Source organism: Rhinopithecus bieti, unplaced genomic scaffold (assembly GCF_001698545.2).
Source record: "Rhinopithecus bieti isolate Rb0 unplaced genomic scaffold, ASM169854v2 scaffold_76910, whole genome shotgun sequence".
Classification (NCBI taxonomy): Eukaryota; Metazoa; Chordata; class Mammalia; order Primates; family Cercopithecidae; genus Rhinopithecus; species Rhinopithecus bieti.
The window spans coordinates 206,769-217,225 of NW_016828387.1; the positions used below are offsets into that span (position 1 = coordinate 206,769).

The 10,457-nt window shown below is 46.8% G+C and overlaps 1 long non-coding RNA gene across 1 annotated transcript in view; it reads left to right on the forward strand.

Annotated features, from left to right (window-relative positions):
• Positions 1-9,256, forward strand: part of LOC108523759 (uncharacterized) — a 24,609-nt gene extending 15,353 nt beyond the window's left edge. Inside the window, exon 2 of the long non-coding RNA XR_001883887.1 lies at positions 8,984-9,256. This is a non-coding gene — a long non-coding RNA (uncharacterized LOC108523759). The remainder of the gene's footprint in view (positions 1-8,983) is intronic.
• The last annotated feature ends 1,201 nt before the right edge of the window (positions 9,257-10,457 follow it).

Genomic DNA, 10,457 nt, shown 5'->3' on the forward strand with positions numbered 1-10,457 from the left:
TATATATATATATATTTAGAATCAGGGTCTTGCTCTGTTGCCCAGGCTGGAGTGCACTGGTGTCATTAGAGCTCACTGCAGCATTAAACTCCTGAGCTCAGGTGATCCTCCTGCCTCAGCCTCCTGAGTAGCTGGGACTATAGATTAATATCACTGTTGGCCTCTTTTTTGAGACGGAGTCTCGCTCTGTCACCCAGGCTGGAGTGCAGTGGCGTGATCTCGGCTCACTGCAAGCTCTGCCTCCTGGGTTCATGCCATTCTCCTGCCTCAGCCTCCCAAGTAACTGGGACTACAGGCACCCGCCACCACACCTAATTTTTTTTTTTTTTTTTTTGTATTTTTAGTAGAGACTGGGTTTCACTGTGTTAGCCAGGATGGCCTCGATCTGACCTCGTGATCCGCCCACCTCGGTCTCCCAAAGTGCTGGGATTACAGGCATGAGCCACCGTGCCCGGCCACTCTCGGCTAATTTTTTTATTCTTTTATAGAGTTGGGGTCTCACTACATTGGCCAGGCTGGTCTTGAAGTCCTCCTACATCAGTCTCACAAAGTGCTGGAATTGCAGGCATAAGCCATCATGCCCAGCTGAAAAATAGCTTAAGACAGAATGGCAGGGGTGTGTGTGTGTGTGTGTAGGGAGAGGGTAGAGGAGAGAGAGAAGGGATTTCCCAAGAGGGCAGGGAGCTGAAGCCAAAGGATTCCCAGCAGGAGGGTCAGAGAGGAAGGTGTGACTTCTTTTTTAAAACAGCTTTATTGAGAAATTATTCACTTAAAGTACACTTCACCCATTTAACGTGTACGATTCAGCGTCTTTGAGTGTATACACAGAGTTGTGCAACCATCATCACAATTTATGTTAGAACACCATCACCTCAAAAAGAAACGCTGGGCCGGGCGTGGTGGCTCACGCCTGTAATCCCAGCACTTCGGGAGGCCAAGGCGGGCGGATCACCTGAGGTCAGGAGTTTGAGACCAGCCTGGCCAACATGGCGAAACCCCATCTCTACCAAAAGTACAAAAATGAGCCAGACGTGGCGGCGTGTACCTGTAATCCCAGCTACTCAGAAGGCTGAGGCAAGAGAATCCCTTGAACCCAGGAGGTGGAGGTTGCAGTGTGCCGAGATGCTGCCATTGCGCTCTAGCCTGGGCAACAGAGTGAGACTCCATCTCAAAAAAAAAAAAAAAAAAAGAAAGAAAAGGAAACCCAGAACCCTCCTGCACCCTAATCCTCCAACGCCGCCAACCCTGAGCAATCACGAATCTACTTTCTGCCCCTGTGGATTTGTTTATTCTGCACATTTCCTATAAATGCAATCACACTCTTAATGTGGTCCTTTGTGACTGGATCCTTTTACTTAGCATGACGTTCTCAAGGTTCAGCCACACTGTAGCATGGATCAGAACTTCATTCCTTCTTACAGCTGAATCATATTCTATTTTATGGATGGACCAACATTTTGTTTATCCACTGTCAGTGATGGACAGACGGGTTATTTACACTTTTTGGCTGCTATGAATAATGCAGCAATGAACATTCATGTGTTGGTCTTTGCGTAAACAGATGCTTTCATTTCTCTTAGGCATATAGGTCAGAGTAGAATTGCTGGGCCATAAGGCAACCCTATGTTTAACATTTTGAGGAACTGCCAGGGACAAGTCTTAATGTATTGCCTTTTAATTTTGTTTTATTTTCTTGAAATGGGGTCTGGCTCTGTCACTCAGGCTGGAGTGCAGTGGCGTGATCACAGCTCACCACAGCCTTGAACTCCTGAGCTCAGGCCATCTGCCTGCCTCAGCCTCCCGAGTAGCTGGGACCAACAGGCACATGCCACTATGCCTGGCTAATTTTTTATTTTTTGTAGCGATGAGGTCTTGCCATGTTGCCAGTTGGTCTTGAATTCCTAGGCTCAAATGATCCTTCCACTTTAGCCTCCTAAAGTGTTGGGATTAGAGGCATGAGCCACTGTGCTTGGCTTTTATTGCCTTTTTTTTTTTTTCCTTTGAGATGGACTCTCACACTGTCGCCCGGGCTGGAGTGCAGTGGCACCATCTCAGCTCATTGCAAGCTCCGCCTCCTGGGTTCACGCCATTCTCCTGCCTTAGCCTCCTGAGTAGCTGGGACTGTAGGCGCCCACTACCACGCCCGGCTAATATTTTGTATTTTTAGTAGAGACAGGGTTTCACTGTGTTAGCCAGGATGGTCTTGATCTCCTGACCTTGTGATCCGCCTGCCTCGGCCTCCCAAAGTGCTGGGATTACAGGCGTGAGCCACCGTGCCCGGCTTTACTGCCTTTTTAAACTTTGTATTATAGAGTTTAAATTGTGAGTGATGGCTCACACCTATAATCCCAACACTTTGGGAGGCCAAGGCCAGAGGATCACTTGAGCCCAAGAGGATGGGACTACGGTGAGCTATGATCACACCACTGTACTCCAGCCTGGGCAACAGAGCCAAACCCTGTCTCTAAATAAATAAATAAATAAATAAATAAATAAATAAAACCCCACCACTTTGTACTACGGAAATTTCCCACCATACCTGAAAGTAGTATGTGGTATATAACAGGCACCCAGTACCCTTCATCCAGGTTCGACACTTCTCAGCTTTAGCCTGTGTTGTTCCCAACTGAGTATTTTAGAGGCAGCTCAAACATTGCACTTGATGTTGTTTCTGTGTCTGAGAGGTCAACATTTTCTTTTGTCCCAAAGCTTCCAAGTCTCTTACACCCACATCCTTGTGTACGATGGGATTTAGGGAGAATAGAGATATTGGGGCAGAATCAATGTGGGGTAGGAAAGGAACAGCCCCTGAGTGGGGCAGGACTGGCTACCTAATTTGCAGGACCCAGGGCAAAATGAAAACGGGAAGCCCTTTGTTCAAAAATTATAATACAGTTGAAGACAGCAACAGCGTGAGCTTGTGTCACTGCACACGTTCCATGCCTCTGACAGCTAGCCTTCTCCTGAGGCCAGCAAAAAGGTGCCCAAGCAGAAGTGATTAAGGGGACACAGGAATTTATAGAGCCTTGGGCGTCTGGGTGAGACACTAGCACCTCTCACCTCCAATCCCTGGAAAGAGTCCAAGGACAGTTGGGTCTTCCCTGGCATGTGGGACAAGACTCAAGCCCATTTTGTTTGAATTTCCAAAAATAAGATGACCCCAGCTGACATGTGGGTCATACACACTTAAGAAAAATAACCATTTGTCTTAAGCCTTCTTCCCTAAGAGCCCACAGTTGTTTTATTTGGCCACACCATTTTGTCCTGGATTCTGAGTGTACTCTGATATCCCAGCAGATGACTGAGCTGCAGTCTTAAAAACAAGTCCCCTGGTTAGCAAACGACACAGAGCAGGACCAGGGACGCCCAACAGGGCAGGTGGCCATGGGAGACACTGCCAACCAGTCATGGCGCCCAGTCCCTCTGAGCTCAGACAGAACTCCATTAGCTTTGCCAAAGGATCATCTTTACTCAAAACACCCAGAGATTCGGAACCTCCAGTGTGTGTTGGGCTGACATCCAGGGACTTATACTAACAGGACGCAAGGTGCACTTACACTAACAAAGCCTTGTCATGAAGGGGTATAGGGTGACTGGAAAATGTGCGGAGAGGGTGGCAGAAAGGGACTCATTGAGAACAGATGAGAACTGTGCAGCTCCTCCCGTTCGTTCCCTGGAGGATGTTCATTCATTTCACTACCTGTGTACCTACTGTACATAGGCGCTGGGGACTGAGCACGAGCTGTATCGTAATCAACAAGACAGATGAGGGTCCGACGCGTATGAGCAGAGGCAATCATAAACCAATGACTAAAAGTCCATTTTAAATCTGATCAAAATCGCATAATGACAATGACAAAAAAGAACTACAGCAACAGGTCTGAGTAAATCCCAGCTGGCAACTCTGGGGTTTGTAGACAACCAAAGTGGGATCTTCAAGCAGAGTCTGGCTCAAGATTGAGACGATTCCCAGCAGAATGAATGGAGCAGTAACAGAGTCAGAAGGCCTTGGGGGAGGCAGGTGGCTCTTCTTGTTCCTGCCAGCACACTCTCCCCAGCTTCTGATAACAGACCCGCCAGTACCATGGGAAGATGGCCGAAAATGGCTACCCACAGTACTTTTTCCTCAGCTACAGTAATTGGTCCATGTGTAGACATGTGACCCACCATGACCAATCATAGCAGCCCACTTCTGAGCTGGGACGCAGTGATTGGTCCAGGTGTAGTCATGTGACTCAAGCAGGGCAAATTCAGGATTGTCTGCAGAGCTTGTGAGGAGGGTGTTTCTTTCCCTCCTCCTCTCTGGCATCCAGGCCTTAAAGAGGTGGACTTGGCACCACCAGTGGCCTCAGACAGTAAGGCCAATAAGTAGAGAGGAGGAGAAATGAAAGATGAGGTGAGGGGGATAAGGCAGGAAAAGAACCCAGAGCTTCCAGTCCCTGGATCCTAGAGAGCAATAGAGCCTCTTCCCCTTCCTCATCGTAGCTACCCAGTGAATAAATCCGTCGTTCTACCTCATTCAGATCAACTTCAGTGTCTGCTGTTTGCAACCCACAGTGTCCCAATTCAGGACTTGGGAACTGTTCTCCTTTTCATGGATTGTGTAGAACTGAAAGAGATAGGGCATTCTCAGAATTTATATTCCTGTCCCGATGTGCCGACTGTACTTAAAAATCAAAGACTCCCAGATACATCTCCATGTTCACCACCGCCCCTCCTGTTAATTTCCAGCTGAACTGCAGCTCAACACACATGCTGGGATTTCAAGTCCGGCCCTAATCAATTTACTCCCACCTCCCCAACCTTAACCCCAACCTACACGCAACTTCCCACGCTGGCCTGCGAGGGCAGCCTGCCCTGGCCTCTGCTGTGACGCCTACCACGTTATATTTGTTGGATTTGTTTATGACTGTCCCCGTACTAGGGAAGGCATCGAACCTGAGAATGAGGCCTCATTCATCTGCGTACCCCAGGCCCTGGTACGCAGCAGGCAGATAGCAAGTATGGGAGGGAGGTGGGGGAGGAAGAAGGAGGGAAAAGGGAGTTCCTTCCTATTTTATGTGTCACTCCTAGGCTCAAGTTCTGTATTCGTTCCCTCTGCCTGTTTTCCTTTTCTTTTCTTTCCTTTTTTTTTTTTTTTTTTAGTGGAGTTTTGCTGTCGTTGCCCAGGCTGGAGTGCAATGGCGTGATCTCAGCTCACTGCAACCTCCGCCTCCTGGGTTCACGCAATTCTCCTGCCTCAGCTTCCCAAGTAGCTGGGATTACAGGCGTGCGTCACTATGCCCAGCTAATTTTGTGTGTCTGTGTGTGTGTATATATTATATATATATTATGTATGTTTTATACATGTTTTATGTTTTATATATAATATATATTTTATGTTTTATATATTATATGTTTTATATATATAATATATTGTATTGCTCTCTAGGATCCAGGGACTGGAAGCTCTGGGTTCTTTTCCTGCCTTATCCCCCTCACCTCATCTGAGACCACTGGTAGTGCCAAGTCCACCTCTTTAAAGCCTGGATGCCAGAGACGAGGAGGGAAAATAAAATATATGTATGTTTTAGATATATATGTTTTATATAATATATATATACATATGTATATATATATTTTTAAACTAGAGATGGGTTTCACCATGGTGATCAGGCTGGTCTCCAACTCCTGACCTCAAGTGATCCACCCACCTTGGCCTCCCAAAATGCTGGGATTACAGGCCTGAGCCACCGTGCCCAGTCCCTCGTTTCCTTTTTCTGCCTCTCTTCCCTCAGGTAGACACACCCCTCATGCCCTCACCACCTTCAAGCCTCTACTCCAGTCCCCCTTCCTTGACCCCTGGCCCCTGTTTTCTGCCTCCTCGCTCTCTGTAGCACCTGCTGCCACCATCCACCCTCCTCCGTGTTCTATTTATTTTGTGGATTTCTCCCTCACTGAAATGTCAGCTCCAGGCAGGCGCGCTTCTTCGTTGTGTTCTAGGCTGGCTGTATCCTCAGCACCTAGAACTGTGCCTGTCACCTAATAGATGCTCAGTAAGTGTCTGTAATGAATGGATTATTTGTGTTTGCCAACACAAACAGGTCTATCAAACTTGTCTTCTCATGAACCTGTGCATTTCATGCTTCTAACAGGTATAAGGGAAGTCTGGTTATATCTTTTTTTCCTGGGACTGCTATAACAAATTATCACAGACCACAGGGCTTAACACAGCAGATTCATTTCAAAGTTCTGGTGGCCAGAAGTTGCAAATCTAGCAGGGCTGCACTCCTTCCAGGCACACAACGCAAGATGTGTGTCTTGTCTTTTCCACCTTCTAGTGCCTCTGGCGTTCCTTGGCTTGTGGCCGCATCACTCCAGTCTCTGCCTCCGTCTTCTTATCTTCCTCTTCTCTCTGTCCTGGTCTCTGCTTCTCTCTTAGAAGGATACATGGATTGCGTTTAGTTCCCATCTGGATAATCCAGAACAAATGCCTCCTCTCAAGATCCTTAATCAGTCTTTCTCCAGGGATTCAATTTGAAAGTAGACATACTTTCTCTCTCTGGGGGCTGCTATTTAGCCTACTGCAGGTTATCTGCATAAATAAATCAGAAAGGCAGAGATTCTCACCTCCCCCCAACTCCATTGTCCTAGCAGGCATGCAATAAAGAGAGTATTATTGCGGTATTGTTGTTACGGAGCACAGAATGTGGAAATGATTTTTAAAACACCATTGTATGTTCTTTAATTGTGCCAAATTTTAAAAATGAAACTATGCCTATAGTGAGAAAAAATACAAAAGAGAGTAAGGTGGAAATAAAGGGACGATTTGCCTTTTTAATTAATTTATTGTGTTTAGAGACAGGGTCTCACTCTGTCACCCAGGCTGGAGTGCAGTGGTGTGATCATGGCCCACTGCAGCCATGAACTCGTGGACTCAAGCGATCCTTCTGCCTCAACCTCCAGAGTAGCTGGGACTACCGGCTCATGCCACCCTTTTTATTTAATTATTATTATTATTAGTAGTAGAGATAGGGTCTCACTATGTTGTCCAGGCTAGTCTTGAACTCCTGGCCTCAAGCAATCCTCCTACCTCATCCTCCCAAAGTGCTGGGACTATAGGCTTGAGCCACCATGCCTGCCCTGCAATTTTCTTTTTTTTTTTTTTTTTTTTGAGACGGAGTCTCCCTCTGTCGCCCGGGCTGGAGTGCAGTGGCCGGATCTCAGCTCACTGCAAGCTCTGCCTCCTGGGTTTACGCCATTCTCCTGCCTCAGCCTCCCGAGCAGCTGGGACTACAGGCGCCAGCCACCTCGCCCCGCTAGCTTCTTTTTGTATTTTTTAGTAGAGACGGGGTTTCACCATATTAGCCAGGATGGTCTCGATCTCCTGACCTCGTGATCCGCCCGCCTCGGCCTCCCAAAGTGCTGGCATTACAGGCTTGAGCCACCGCGCCCGGCCTGCAATTTTTCTTTAACTCCAACTTCACTTTATAAGACAACCACTGTGGGCAGTTTGTACAATCTTTATAAATTTTGAAAGCATGCACTTTTTTTGGTTCATAGTGGTAAGAAAGTTGGGGGTATATAATATATCCTGACAGCTCTTAGACCCATCTCATTCTTTCTAATGACTTCTAGCATTGCATCATACTTCACCTGTCTTCTACTGGCCAATATTTCAGTTAACTCGAGGATTTTGCCTTTATAACATCTATAGTCTTTGGCATGTGACCAAGAATACTTGTAGGATAAATTCCTAGAAGTGGAATTTCTTGGTCAGAGGAGATGTGCTTTTTCTTTCTTTTTTTTTTTTTTTTTTTTTTTGAGACAATCTCACACTGTTGCCCAGGCTGGAGTGCAGTGGTACCATCTTGACTCACTGCAACCTCCACCTCCTGGGCTCAAGTGGTCCTCCTGCCCCAGCCTCCTAAATAGCTGGGACTACAGGCATGCACTACCACACCCAGCTAATTTTTTTGTATTTTTTAGTAGAGACAGGGTCTCACCATGTTGCTCAGGGTAGTCTTGAACTCCTGAGCTCAAGCCATCCTTCAGCCTCCCAGAGTGCTAGGATTACAGATGTGAGGCCCCACTCCCAGCCAAGAGGTGTGCAATGTAAATTTCTACAGCTATTGCCCAGGGCCTTCAAAAGGTTACCATTCACATGCACATCAAGGGTACACCTGTAGAGGCTGGGCTCGGTGGTTCACGCCTGTAATCTCAGCACTTTGAGAGGCTGAGGCAGGAGGATGGCTTGAGCTCAGGAGTTCAAGACCAGCCTGAGCAACACGGCAAAACACTGTCTGTACAAAAAATACAAATATTAGCCAGGCATAGTGGGGCATGCCTGTAGTCCCAACTACAGTGGGGGGCTGAGGCAGGAGGATCGCTTGGGCCCGGGAGGTCAAGGCTGCAGTGAGCTGTGATTGTAGCACTATACCCCAGCCTGGGTGACAAAGTAAGACCCTGTCCCTCCCCCACCATAAAAAACAAACCTACATTGGTGAGGGTGCTCTTTCTGACACCCTTTTCTACCCCAGCAAGAATGCGGTGTGTCAGGAGAAGCAAATCCCACATGAGGTAAGTGGATTTTCTGTGTGGGCCTGGGTCGGGGCAGACATGGCCTCTGAGGTTGTCCCTGTAGCTGTCTGAGGAGATAAGCTATTTAGAGCTCTTGTTAGTGTAGGTTTTATTAACAAAGGCAGAGTTTGGGGAGGTGAGCCAGAACCGTGTGGCAGCGAGAAGCGTTGTGCAAGTCAGTATTTATTTCTTTAGTGCAGTTACAACTTAAATATGGTCAAAACATATTCTTCTTTTAATTTACACAAACAAATATGTTCCCAGGCTGACACCTCCCGTGCCAAGTTTCTAGGGGAAGCAAAATTCTGCTGTGAGATTATAAACCACTTGAGAGAAGATGAGAATGGAAAAGCCGCCGAGAGTTAGCGCTCTCTACATGCCCAGAACTGGGCTGCTAAGAGGTGTCTTTTTTTTTTCATTGCAGATAAACCTGCCAGTAATTTCAGCAAATGAAATGTGGAATGCGTCAAGGCCAGAGGATGGAAAAGGCTCCAGTTTTGATAAAAGGAGGCCTGCTTGGCTTGGAATCCTCTCTCCTGCTGGTTGGAAGATGCAAAGATGTTTCCAGAGAGGGGCTGAAGAATTGAGGGGAAAGAAATGAGCCCAGTATGAGTCCCCTTTCAGGGCTGAGCGCATATAAAACCAAACAACTTGGAACTGCTCCAAGAGAGGGGATTAAAGCAACATGTTATTCTGAGTGATTGCTTAATTTATTGAGCTGCGGCTGGATCTGTAATGAAATACAGCCCTTGTAACTGATAACCTCCTGCTGCAATTGAACTTCTACAATTAAGGAATAATTTTACGAGTTTCTCTGGAACGGCTCTGAATTTTTAGCCTCTGTGACAGGGTGCTTCTGAACATTTGTTTTCCAGGCAATTTTTTTTTTTTCTTGAGTATCAGGCTGATGTTAATAAATAAGCAGCATTTTATTGAGTGCTTTGTGGGAACCAGGAACTTTATATGCATTATATCTAATCCTGACACTAATCCTGACAATATCCCGTGAAATAACCCCTATTATTCCCTATTTACCACGAGACGTTTGGTCATTTTCTAGAGTGGTGCTGTCCAAGACAGTAGCTGTTATGGCTCCTTGTGGCTATTGATGTGTAAATTAGTTAAAATTAAATAAATTTTAAAGTTGACTCCCCAGGTTGCACTAACAATGAGTTCAAGTGCCCAGCAGCCTTATGTGGCTGATGGCTGCCACGTTGGACAGTGCAGATATAGACCATTTGAAAGTTGCACGAGTGTTATTGATCAGCACTGACTCAGATTTCCTTTTTTTTTTTTTTTTTTTTTTTTTGAGATGGAGTCTCGTTCTATCACCCAGGTTGGAGTGCAATGGTGCAATCTCGGCTCACTGGAACCACCACCTCCTGGGTTTAAGCGATTATCCTGCCCCAGTCTGCTGAGTAGCTGGGACTACAGGTGCATGCCGCCATGCCCAGCTAATTTTTGTATTTTTAATAGGGATGGGGTTTCACTGGCCAGGCTGATCTTGAACTCCTGACCTCTCAGGGGATCCACCTGCCTCAACCTCCCCAAGTGTTGGGATTACAGGCGTGAGCCACCACGCCCGGCTGGGTTCAGATTTCATAGCTAGAACCTGGCAGTGCCAGAATTCAAGCCCAAGCTAATGGGCTTTGAAGGCAGAGTTCATCTGCCAGCTGTGTTGCTTCTTTTTCTTCCCTCTGCTGAGAAGCAAGGAACAGAGCGGTGATTCTAACCCCTGGCTACACATTAGAATTACCTGCAATTCTTTTTTTTTTTTTGAGATGGAGCCTCGCTTTGTCACCCAGGCTGGAGTGCAGTGGTGCAATGTCAGCTCGCTGCAACCTCTGCCTCCCAGATTCAAGCAATTCTCCTGTCTCAGCCTCCCAAGTACCTGGGAT